The following is a 13,649-nucleotide window of genomic DNA, read 5'->3' on the forward strand; positions in this document are numbered from 1 at the left end:
GGTACCTACTACAATTGCTTCTATAAAAGCTGAAAGGTACAATGTTAAATCACCTACTACAATTAAACTAGAATAAAAGATAGACACTTGGAACTGGTTCTTCTATCTCGTTCAAGTAGCTTCAGGAGTGCACACTCAAATCACACATAAATTGCTTGCAAAATCGCCCTGCTCTTTTGCTCTCAATTTAAGCTTAACTTCGGCGTATGTGCATTGCCTGTAAAAGAGAATAACACTGAATTTTAATAGGTTAGTAATCAGAGTTTGATTGGGATTCAATTGCTACTCCTCTATCATGGAAGAGTTCATGATGATCTCAAACTCTAACACTATCTTCATCCTAGATTGTGTTCTCTTCATATAAGGAGACTTTCTCTCCTTATCCAATATGCAACCTTTTCGATCAGATCAGGAGATATTGCTGCTTGATCAGTAGGACTTATCTCCTTCACGTGCATCTCATATGTATAGGTTGATCATGACTGTGCTTCACAAGATGGACCTGGTCCATGTCTGAGTTCTTTTGTCAATCTTCAAAACTTCACCTGTTCTTGGGCCAACAAATTCCCCTTTTTTGATGATGACAAACTCTGTGCTTTTTACTTATTTGAAACCTGTAAGAACTCAGCTTAACCATCAATACCAAATTTAGAAAATTCACTTATCATCAAGGACCATGTTAATTAGGTTATAAATATCACTTATTTCAGAATGTGTAAAGCACAATATCTCTTCCCCCTTTTGGTATCATCGAAAAGTTGCATACAAAGTGTGATTCCCAGATTTTAATAAGTACTCATGGCCACTGTCCACTGGGGCAACTGCAAGTGCAATCATGGTTTAATCATCAGTAATCAAGCAAACATATTTATACTATCAAGGACAGATTAACATTGAACAAGAGCAAAACAGTAGTTATCATTGACAGAGATATGTTGCCACCAACAATCCATAAAAAGAAAGAAAAACATTCAAACCACGAGAAAAAACAAAAGAAAGAAAAATCCCTAATCTGGGTCGCTGAGGTACTGAACAAGTTCAGGAGAAAAAAGCTAGGAGTCCTAAGGCTTGGAGGAACTAGAGGGTTGGGTTTGGGCTTGGAGAAGGTTCAACATGTTATGAATAATTCGATCATTCTTCTCCTTTTATTTGGCAAGCTCATTTTTGAGACCATCCCTCTCAATTTCCACTTCAGCCACACGAGCCTTGAGCCTAGCTATTTCAGCATCCTTGGCTGCACATTCCTGAACCAGAGTCCTGACTTTGCTGTTGATGGGTGTCTTCTGGGATGAACCAGGTTCATTTGGGATGGCATTGACTGCATAGTCACAGGAAAGAAGAGTATTGATGCAAAAGTGATCCTTGCTCGATGCCATTTCCCACTTCTTCAAAGGCACATTGCACCTATCGAGCACAGTAGTCAAAATAAAGCCATAAGGGGTAGCATGAGCCTTTGAGCCATTGATGACCCTGTCTAGTAGCTTGATGATGAAGGAAGGCCAATTTATTTGCCTTCCACTTTCCAGGCACTTCATAAGAACTAGATCCATGTAATTGGCAATGTGCCTCCTCTCCTGTCTGGGCAATAAACACTTGTTGACAAATTCAAACAAGACCTTGTGCTCAGGCCTCATTTTACTTTTCTGCACAGCCCTGACTTCATTCACATATTCAGAATCACAAAACCTCCTGGTAATTGCAAGAGCAGTAGGGAGGGAGTCCAGGCAAGGCCACCTTTGCCTTGTATAGTCATCAAACCCTTCAGAGGGTATGTCCATGATCTCTCCCAGTTTCTTTGCATCAAACTGCACTTGAACTCCTTTTACCAGGCTACTAACCTTGCCATCCTTAACCACAACATTACCCATAAACTCAGTTAGCTCATTTTTGGCTAGCCTACCATCCATTTGAAGGACCATGTCCTTCCATCCCTGAGCAGCTAAAGCACCCACCAATCTTATCATTCCTGGTTCCACCAGGTCTTTCAGCAGTCTACCCTTTAAAATCTTTCTTTTGCCAAACATGGCAAACTTCTCCTATTCCTTCTCAGAATCAACTTCTTCTTCTTCTCCACTCTAGTACTCATCTTCAGAATTTTTGATTGTTTGTTTTTCACTGCAGATCTTGTCCTCTTGCCTAGTGTAGGTTCAACAGCCTCAGACACAGAGGAAGTCTTGGCCATTTTGGGCTTGGGGGTCGGAACCTCCACTGATGTACCCCTTTCTTGATGGACCAGTTCCATCTCCTCTTCCTCAGTAGCCTCTGAGGATTCTGCAACCTTTCCCTTTCCTTTATCCACTATCTTTTTCTTACTTTCAGCTAAAGCCCTTTGTAGATCAGCTTCACTCTGTTTCACCCTACTTCTTGTGGTTCTACCCTTTGGCAATAAAGAGGCAGTAGGTGTTGGGGAGGAAGCCTTTCTCTTCTTAGAGTATTTGGGAGCACTGGGAGATTTAGATGTGGTAGAGCGTCTTTTCTTTGGATCATAACTCTCCCCAACCTTTTTCAACAGGTCTGCTAGGGTTTCTTCAATGGATGAACCAGGTTCATCTCTTTGTGAGCTTAAGTTAACCAACCCTTCCGCCGCTTCCCCAAAACCACTTCCCCCTGACTTCTTGACACATTCTTCTTCAAGTTCTTGTTCAGCCCCACAGATAGCAGGCACATATAGTCCACCAGTGGGTGACTGATCAACCACTCCTTTCCCAATTCCCCTCACTTCACCACATGCACCCTCTCTCTCTCTCTCTCTCTCTTTTTTTTTTGTTTTCAGTATTTCTTTTTGCCTCCACTCCTTGATATCTCAGGCAATTCAACATCCCTAATGGGTCCAACCNACCTGGCTCAAAAGGTGAAAAAACCACGACCTACTACTCAGTAGGATTTTCCCAAACTTCCACTAAAATCACCAATCCAAAACAACATTTACAAAAACTCTTTGTAAACCTAAAGATTAACTCTAATCCCGTTGTGGCACACAGCCTCAACTGCTGTGACAACTTCAAGTTAACTCCAACTTGAATACTCTAGGTACCTAATACAATTGCTTCTACGAAAGCTGAAAGGTACAATGTTAAATCACCTACTACAATTGAACTAGAATAAAAGATATACACTTGGAACTGGTTCTTCTATCTCGTTCAAGTAGCTTCAGGAGTGCACACTCAAATCACACATAAATTGCTTGCAAAATCGCCTTGCTCTTTTGCTCTCAATTTAAGTTTAACTTCTGCGTATGTGCATTACATGTAAAAGAGAACTACACTGACATTTAATAGGTTAGTAATCAGAGTTTGATTGGGATTCTATTGCTGCTCCTCTATCGTGGAAGAGTTCATGATGATCTCAAACTCTAACACTATCTTCATCCTAGATTGTGTTCTCTTCATATAAGGAGACTTTCTCTCCTTATCCAATATGCAACCTTTTCGATCAGATCAGGAGATATTGCTGCTTGATCAGTAGGACTTATCTCCTTCACGTGCATCTCACATGTATAGGTTGATCGTGACTGTGCTTCACAAGTTCACAAGATGGACCTGGTCCATGTCTGAGTTCTTTTGTCAATCTTCAAAATTTCACCTGTTCTTGGGCCAACAAATTCCCCCTTTTTGATGATGACAAACTCTTTGCTTTTTACTTATTTGAACCTGTAAGAACTCAGCTTAACCATCAATACTAAATTTAGAAAATTCACTTATCATCAAGGACCATGTTAATTAGGTTATAAATATCACTTATTTCAGAATGTTCAAAGCACAATATCTCTTCCCCTTTTGGCATCATCAAAAAGTTGCATACAAAGTGTGATTCCCAGATTTTAATAAGTACTCATGGCCACTGGGGCAACTAGCAAAGTGACATACATGGTTTTAAATCATCAGTAAATCAAAGCAAACATATTTATACTATCAAGGACAGATTAACATTAGAACAAGAGCAAAACAGTAGTTATCATTGACAGAGATATGTTGCCACCAACAATCCATAAAAAGAAAGAAAAACATTCAAACCACGAGAAAAAACAAAAGAAAGAAAAATCCCTAATCTGGGTCGCTGAGGTACTGAACAAGTTCAGGAGAAAAAAGCTAGGAGTCCTAAGGCTTGGAGGAACTAGAGGGTTGGGTTTGGGCTTGGAGAAGGTTCAACATGTTATGAAGAATTCCATCATTCTTCTCCTTTTCTTTGGCAAGCTCAGTTCTGAGACCATCCCTCTCAGATTCTACTTCAGCCAAACGAGCCTTGAGCCTAGCTATTTCAGCATCCTTGGCTGCACATTCCTGAACCAGAGTCCTGACTTTGCTGTTGATGGGTGTCTTCTGGGATGAACCAGGTTCATTTGGGATGGCATTGACTGCATAGTCACAAGCAAGAAGAGTATTGATGCCAAAGTGATCCTTGCTCGAGGCCATTTTCCACTTCTTCATAGGAACATTGCACCTATTCAGCACAGTAGTCAGAATAAAGCCATAAGGGGTAGCATGAGCCTTTGAGCCATTGATGACCCTGTCCAGCAGTTTGATGATGAAGGCAGGCCAATTTATTTGCCTTCCACTTTCTAGGAACTCCATAAGAACTAGATCCATGTAATTGGAAATGTGCCTTCTCTCCTGTCTAGGCAATAAACACTTGTTGACAAATTCAAACAAGACCTTGTGCTCAGGCCTCATTTCACTTTTCTGCACAGCCCTGGCTTCATTCACATCTTTAGATTCACAAAACCTCCTGGTAATTGCAAGAGCAGTAGGGAGGGAGTCCAGGCAAGGCCACATTTGCCTTGTATAGTCATCAAAACCTTCAGAGGGTATGTTCAGGATGTCTCCCAGTTTCCATCAAACTGCACTTGAACTCCTTTCACCAGGCTACTAACCTTGCCATCCTTAACCGCAGCATTTGCCATAAACTCAATTAGCTCATTTCTGGCTAGCCTACCATCCATCTGAAGGACCATGTCCTTCCATCCCTGAGCAGCTAAAGAACCCACCAATCTTATCATTCCTGGTTCCACCAGGTCTTTCAACAGTCTACCCTTTATGATTTTTCTTTTGCCAAACATGGCAAGCTTATCCTGTTCCTTCTCAGAATCAACTTCTTCTTCTCCTCCACTCCAGTCCTCATCTTCAGAAATTTTTGATTGTTTGTTTTTCACTGCAGATCTTGTCCTCTTGGCTAGTGATCACGCCCAACTATGCCTTATAAAAAGGACTAAGCGGACGTTGCAAATATAACCCGAGTATTACGCCCAGGGTCGAATCCACAGAGAGTTAACCTATCAACTACTATCTTCAGACTACTAATTCTTCAGAACCAGCTTCCAAAATATTCAAATCTCAGTTGAGTGTTCTTTAACGACTAGCTTGCAAGTAACTAAATAGTTGTGAACTAAACTAATGAGGTTGTAAACAATTATGAGGAAACGCTAAGGCAATGATTTCCCCTATGATGGAATCCCTTCTGTTTATGCTCATACAAATTTACCCACACATCTCTATCAATCATGAACGCTAATCTTACCGCAAATCTCTCCCGAGTAATCACAGTAATTTACTATTGCACTCTCCCGAGATACACTAGCTTACTTTATTTAGCACGATTCACTTTAGATTACACCAAAGGCTTCGTTATCCATAATCCCGCCTTTAAACCCGCAATTATAGATTCCTCTAATAATCTAGGAGTGGTGTTGTTCAACAATAACCTAAATATGCACTCTTTTCCAAGTTATGCACACTAAATAGGCACAGCTAATTGAGGATCCTGTCAATTAACTACAACGAACACGAAGTTGAACAAATAAAGATTAAACTGGCAATTTGTATTCACATAAACAAGAAGTTCATCACCCAATAGGTTCCATCAAAACCTTAGACAAGGAATTTAGCTACTCATGGCTATGGGAAAATAAACTAAGATTGAATTCATCATGAAAATCAAAAGAAAAGAAGAAAGATGTTTAGAGTATTCTCTCTCAATGGTTTTTCTTGCTAAGAAACCTTAAAAATCAATACATGCCTCTCTTGGGCGAAGTCTAATGTTTTAAATAGGGTTTAGGTCTAAAAATCCCGTAATTGACACTTTGGTCCCTCAAGTTTCTGCGCCTGCCGCAGTTCTGCCGCGGTCGCGGTAGAACCGCGGCCAAACACCCTCGCGGAATCCTTGAAATTCTGCAGCTGCTTTCCACCGTGGTTCTGCCGCGGTCGCGGTGGAACCGCGGTGGACCCAGTGCTCTGAATCTTCGGCCTGTTTTGCGTGGTTCACTTGGGAAATTTCGCAGTTGGCCTCTTTTTCATCAATTTTGACTCCAATACTGCTCCTTAGCCTTCCTTATACATATATCACCTGCAAATCATGAAAAGCACTAATAAGAGCATTTTGTTATCACTTTTAGCATTAAAACTACACAAGAAGGTGATTATTTAAGGTGTGATTATAGTCAAATTCACCTATTATCAGCTAGTGTAGGTTCAACAGCCTCAGACACAGAGGAAGACTTCTTGGAGGAAGTCTTGGGCTTTTTGGGCTTGGGGGTCGGAACCTCCACTAATGTACCCCTTTCTTGATGGACCAGTTCCATCTCCTCTTCCTCAACAGCCTCTGAGAATTCTGCAACCTTTCTCTTCCCTTTATCCATTCTCTTTTTCTTACTTTCAGCTAAAGCCCTTTGTAGATCAGCTTCACTCTGTTTCACCCTGCCTTTTGTGGCTCTACCCTTTGGCAATGAAGAGGCAGTAGGTGTTGGGGAGGAAGCCTTTCTCTTCCTAGAGGATTTGGGAGCACTGGGAGCTTTAGGTATGGTAGAGCGTCTTTTCTTTGGATCATAACTCTCCCCAACCTTTTTCAACAGGTCTGCTGGGGTTCCTCAATAGATGAACCAGGTTCATCTCTTTGTGAGCTTAAGTTAACCAACCCTTCAGCCGCTTCCCCAGAACCAGTTCCCCCTGACTTCTTGACACATTCTTCTTCAAGTTCTTGTTCAGCCCCACAGATAGCAGGCACAGACAGTCCAGCAGTGGGTGACTGATCAACCACTCCTTTCCCAATTCCCCTCACTTCACCACATGCACCCTCTCTCTCTTTTTGTTTTTTAGAATTCTTTTTACCTTCACTCCTTCGTATCTCAGGAAATTCAACATCCCTAATGGATCCAACCAGAACAAACCTAGTCTCTAGGTTTTCAGTCACAGATGAACGTACCTTAGAAGGGGATTCTTGAGTCCTTTCAGAGTCAGAAGACCCAAGTCCTTCCCCCTCACTTGCAGATTTGTATGACTCAGAATCAGAATTGGAGTCGGAGACTGGGGCCTGGCTTGCCTTCAATTTCTNAGTCTATCAACTACTATTTAATCCATAGCAATTGAGCACAACAAGAGGTAGCAGCAACATATTCAGCCTCAGCAGTGGATAAGGCCACTAAATTTTGCTTTTTAGTGGCCCATGATACAATACATGAACCAAGAAAATGAGCCATACTTGAGGTGCTTTTCCTATCCACAAGAAAACCTGCACAATCAGCATCAGCATACCCTACTAGATTGAAATTACTACCTTTAGGGTACCAAAGACACAGATCAGTAGTGCCTTTCAAATATCTCAGTATCCTCTTGACAGCAGTCAAGTGAGACTCCTTTGGATTAGTCCGGAAGCGAGCACAAAGCCCTGCACTGAAGACTATGTCAGGTCTGCTGGTAGTAAGATACAAAAGTGAACCAATCATACCCCTATACAACTTCTGATCAATAGATGAACTAGGTTCATCCATGTCTAATTTTGTGGCAGTTGCAATGGGGGTGTCTATTTCCTTTGATTCATCCATTTTAAACTTTCTGATCAGCTCCTTTGCGTATTTCTACTGATGGATCATGGTTCCATTTGAGCTTTGTTTGATCTGTAAGCCTAAGAAAAAGTTAAGCTCACCCATCATACTCATTTCAAACTCACTCCCCATTAATTTGGTAAAATCCTTACTTAGCTTATCAGTGGTAGCCCCAAAAATTATGTCATCAACATATATTTGTACCATAAGAAGATCCTTACCTTTTTCCCTCAAGAACAAGGTACTGTCAATTTTACCTCTTTTGTATCCATGTTCAAGCAGGTATTTTGACAATCGTTCATACCATGCTCTGGGAGCCTGCTTGAGTCCGTAGAGAGCCTTGTCTAATTTGTACACATGCTCACGACATTCCTTGTTTTCAAACCCTGGAGGTTGTTTCACAAACACTTCTTCTTTTAGGTATCCATTCAGGAAGGCAGTTTTGACATCCATCTGATGAAGAGTGAATTCTATCTGTGCTGCAAAGGCTATGAGGAGTCTTATTGCTTCTAGTCTTGCAACAGGAGAAAAAGTCTCATCATAATCTATACCCTCCTCTTGGCTGTAACCTTGTACCACAAGTCTTGCCTTATTTCTTGGAACAGTTCCATCTTCATCAAGTTTGTTTCTGAAGACCCATTTTGTGGCAGTGACTGATCTGTCCTTGGGTCTTGGAACTAGATGCCAAACTTGACTTCTCTCAAACTGATTGAGTTCATCTTGCATTGCATTTACCCAATCTGCATACCACAAAGCCTCAACAACATTTTTAGGTTCAATAAGATATAGGAAAGCATCAAAAGCACAAAAATTCTTTAATTGTGATCTAGTTTTGACTCCAGAGGTTGGATCAGTAATTATGTTCTCAATGGGATGAGAACTTTGATACTTATGAGGTTTCACTGTAAGGCCCCGTGAAAACTTGTACCCAAAACTTAAAAGCTTGTAGTGCCAAATTATGAATATGTGCCACGGTTCGGACCCTTTTGTACTGATCTATGCATTTAAAAAAAAATCAAGAATCAAAGTTTTCCAGAAAAGGGCAATTGTGCGGTCTAGAATGCGGTCGCAAATCAAATATGCGGACCGCATTTCTGCCGCAAAGTGATCAGTGTGTTGGGAAAATTTGAGGTCAACTATGCGGTCAATTATGAGATCGCATAAGCAATATGCGGACCGCATAGTCGTCGCATAATCCTCTTGGGATTTTTGTAAAGGTCAATTTTGCGGTGCATTATGCGACCGCATAACGGGTATGCGGACCGCATTTCCGTCGCATACCCAAACAGTGTCTTCAGGTTTTGGGGAATATTTCGCGGTCCATTCTGCGGAACGTATGTCGACTTTGCGATCGCAGACCTGAGTCGGGGCTCTAGTTTTCTAAATTTTAAGCCCGACCCCCTGTCGTTATATCCTGTGCAATAGCTCATTTTTAGCCTAATTCCTGACACTTTTAGAGAGAGAGAGAGAGGGGTCCAAGAGAGGGAAAGTGCTTCCCATCAAAATTACTCCATGAATCCTTGTTAAATAGTTGAAGATAATCAAGTGAGGGACCTAAACCTTCATCCCAAGAGGTAAGACTTCATCACCTCAGCTCTTATTTTTACACATAGCTACAAGGGGTCATTAGTGAGGTAATTCATGGGGATAAGGGGGATTGCATTGCATGCATGTGTTCTTGAAGAATATAGGGAATTATAAATAAAGAGGCATGGGTAATGGGCTAGTGTAATCTTGCATAAAAGAACCATAAGGCCTTAATGAACACTAAATGCTCGATAAAATGCTCAAGAGAGCCTAGATTATGATCTTTTCCTGATTATGAGTTAAATTGTGCAATATTGCTTAGATAGATTGAAGCGCAAACATTCCGAAATATTATAGGATTAAGGAAAGCTCGGTTGAGGTATGTATGGATAAAATCCCGTCTTTTAGAAGTTGAGCTCCGTTGTTGCTTGTGTAAATGTGGTAAGACTGAAATTTGGGTTCTTGCATTGATTGATAATTTACATGAATTTGTGATGTAACCTTGTATGCGGGAAAGTTGTGTTTCAACATGATTGATGTCCTATCTTGATAACTCAAAAAAGGGCAAAATATATGAATTATGTATTGAAATGTTTAGACCTTAAATTTGAGTTTGAAGCTACATATGTGTGTTATCCATGTGAAGTCGCATCTATGCTTACAGTCCTAAATGCTCATGTGTGCCCATATTTTTCTAAATTGCGAATCTATCATTGAAATTGGAAACGATGTGAGATATGGAAAATGGAAACACCTCTAGAAGGCGGCCTAGCCGATCGGGCCGTGATCGGATGCCATGATATATACATACATGGTGGCAATGTATGGATAAGTGAAACTGGAAAGTATGAATGAAGTAATGGTAACGTCTCCGGGAGACGGCCTAGCCGATCGGGCCGTGATCGGACTCCGCTCATGAAAGCGGTGGTACTGTGAATGTTGATGAACAGTATTGAAAGCCCCAAACTAAAGGCTATGGAAACATGATGTGAATATTGTATGGTTCTTTTATATTGATAATGTTGTGATCATTTAGAGCTTTTAAGTTATACTTGTTATTTCCTTATTTTTGTATGAAAGTTCTTTCTAACTAGATGGTGTTTAGTTATACATACTAGTTCTATTTGATGGCACTAACGTCCCTTTTGCCGGGGGCGCTACGTCTTTAAATGGATGTAGGTGTTTCTATAGCAGGCAGTGTTGGTCGCATCTAGTGCCGCATCATCCTTTCAGCTGACTTGGTGAGCCCCACTTCATTTCGGGGTCCTGTTTCATCTGTTAATCATGTACTTTGTATTTGAGGTATAGCCAGAGCCTTGTTACTGGCATTTCCATATTATTCTTCAGTTGTATTTAGAGGCTCCGTAGACAGGTTGTGGGTAGTGTCAGGTATTGGAATTAAAATAGAAATATTGATGTTTGGCAATAATGTATAAAACTTGTAATATCTTCAAAATTTTGAATGAAGTTGCTAGTGAAAATGAAATGGGAATCGTTAATGACATGTTTATAGAATTTGATTCATGGAGTCCATCTCCTATTTATTCATGACTTAATTTGGGTAGAATGAAACCTACACAGGCTTGCTCAGTCGGGTTTACTCGGTTGAGCGCCGGTCGCGCTCCTCGGATTTTGGGGCATGACATTCACAACCAACTGATTTCTGCTAGATGTTTCTCCCGTGTTCTGTTGTTGAGGAACAGGGTTATGAACAGGTTCCTTTAGGGGATTGGTTTCAGTTCCTCTTTGATCAGTTCCCCCTGTCAGGTTGCCCTGGATAGAAGAACCTGTTCCATCACCTGTTCCTTCTTTTGGTGCTACTTTAGCCTGTGCTGGGACTTCAGTCAAATCTCTTACCAGCCCAATAGCGTCATCTTCATGTTCCTGTCTCTCAAAAAGAATGTTAGTTTCATCAAACACTACATGCACACTTTCTTCTACACACAAAGTTCTTTTATTAAACACTTATATGCTTTGCTATGTGAAGAATACCCCAAGAATACTCCCTTATCACTTCTGGGATCAAACTTACCTAGGGAGTCTTTTCCATTATTGTGCACAAAGCACTTACATCCAAATGCCCTAAGATGGGATATATTTGGCTTTCTCCCTTTAAGTAACTCATAGGNTCGTTCATACCATGCTCTGGGAGCCTGCTTGAGTCCATAGAGAGCCTTGTCTAATTTGTACACATGCTCAGGACATTCCTTGCTTTCAAACCCTGGAGGTTGTTTCACAAACACTTCTTCTTTTAGGTATCCATTCAGGAAGGCACTTTTGACATCCATCTAATGAAGAGTGAATTCCATGTGTGCTGCAAAGGCTATGAGTAGTCGTATTGCTTCTAGTCTTGCAACAGGAGCAAAAGTCTCATCATAATCTATACCCTCCTCTTGGCTGTAACCTTGTACCACAAGTCTTGCCTTATTTATTGTAACAGTTCCATCTTCATCAAGTTTGTTTTTGAAGACCCATTTTGTGCCAATGACTGATCTGTCCTTGGGTCTTGGAACTAGATGCCAAACTTGACTTCTCTCAAACTGATTAAGTTCATCTTGCATTGCATTTACCCAATCTGCATCCTGCAAAGCCTCAACAACATTTTTAGGTTCAATAAGAGATAGGAAAGCATCAAAAGCACACATATTCTTTAATTATGATCTAGTTTTGACTCCAGAGGTTGGATCAGTAATTATGTTCTCAATGGGATGAGAACTTTGATACTTATGAGGTTTCACAACTAACTGATTTCTGCTAGATGTTTCTCCCATGTTCTGTTGTTGAGGAACAGGGTTATGAACAGGTTCCTTTAGGGGATTGGTTTCAGTTCCTCTTTGATCAGTTCCCCCTGTCAGGTTGCCCTGGATAGAAGAACCTGTTCCTTCTTTTGGTACCACTTTAGCCTGTGCTAGGACTTCAGTCAAATCTCTTACCAGCCCAATAGCCTCATCTTCATGTTCTTGTCTCTCAGAAAGAATGTTAGTTTCATCAAACACTACATGCACACTTTCTTCTACACACAAAGTTCTTTTATTGAACACTTTATATGCTTTTCTATGTGAAGAGTACCCCAAGAATACTCCCTCATCACTTCTGGGATCAAACTTACCTAGGGAGTCTTTTCCATTATTGTGCACAAAGCACTTACATCCAAATGCCCTAAGATGGGATATATTTGGCTTTCTCCCTTTAAGTAACTCATAGGGAGTCTTCTCTACAAGAGGTCTAGTCATGCACCTATTGATGATGTAACATGCAGTGTTTACAGCCTCTGCCCAGAAGCTGTGAGGCAATTTACTAGAAAGAAGCATAGTTCTAGCCATATCTTCAAGAGTCCTGTTCTTTCTTTCAACTACTCCATTTTGTTGAGGAGTCCTAGGGGTAGAGAAGTTATGATCTATGCCATGCTCATCACAAAATTCAGTGAACTTAGCATTTTCAAATTTAGTTCCATGATTAGACCTAGTGGATGCAAGTTGATTTCCTAATTGTTTCTGAGTCTTTCTAACAAAAGCAGTAAACATGTCAAATGCTTCATCTTTAGATGTTAAGAATAGTACCCAGGTAAACCCAGAATAATCATCAACAAGTACCATCACATATTTCTTACCACCTCTGCTCAATGTTCTCATTGGACCACAGAGATCCATATGAACCAGTTCCAACGTCCTGATTGTGCTTACCATTTTCTTGATTTTAAAGGATGATCTTACCTGTTTCCCCCTTGCACAGGCCTCACAAACTTTGTTTTCCTTGAACTTGATGTTAGGTAGCCCTATCACCAAGTCCTTGGAGACTAATTTGTTGAGTTGATTCAGACTTGCATGACCAAGTCTTTTGTGCCACAGGAGGGGATCATTATCCAACACACTTAAGCAAGTGAGTTCATTTTCTGAAAGAGTGGACAAATCTACAATGTAAATATTGTTAACTCTTTTTCCCTGCAAAACAATCTTGTCAGTGGTAAGGTTAATCACAAAACATTTGGTAGAGGTAAATGCTACAAGGTTGCCTTATGTCACACAATTGAGACACACTGATTAGGTGTGATGACCCAAAAGGTCATCACTTGCTTTTAAATTAAATTCTGTGTTCCGAGGCCTTAAAATCCTCTTTTATCTTTACCTCAATTTGCGTGCACAGTCCTGGCGTGTAGCCGGAAAGCTTAAATGAGAAAAATCTATGAAAAATGATAAATTTTGACTATAAAATGAATCAATTTGACTTCGGTCAACGTTTTACGGAAACGGACCCGGACCCGTGATGTGATGGTCCTGGAGGGTCCGTAGGATAATATGGGACTTGGGCG

Source organism: Nicotiana attenuata, chromosome 3, assembly GCF_001879085.1.
Source record: "Nicotiana attenuata strain UT chromosome 3, NIATTr2, whole genome shotgun sequence".
NCBI lineage: Eukaryota > Viridiplantae > Streptophyta > Magnoliopsida > Solanales > Solanaceae > Nicotiana > Nicotiana attenuata.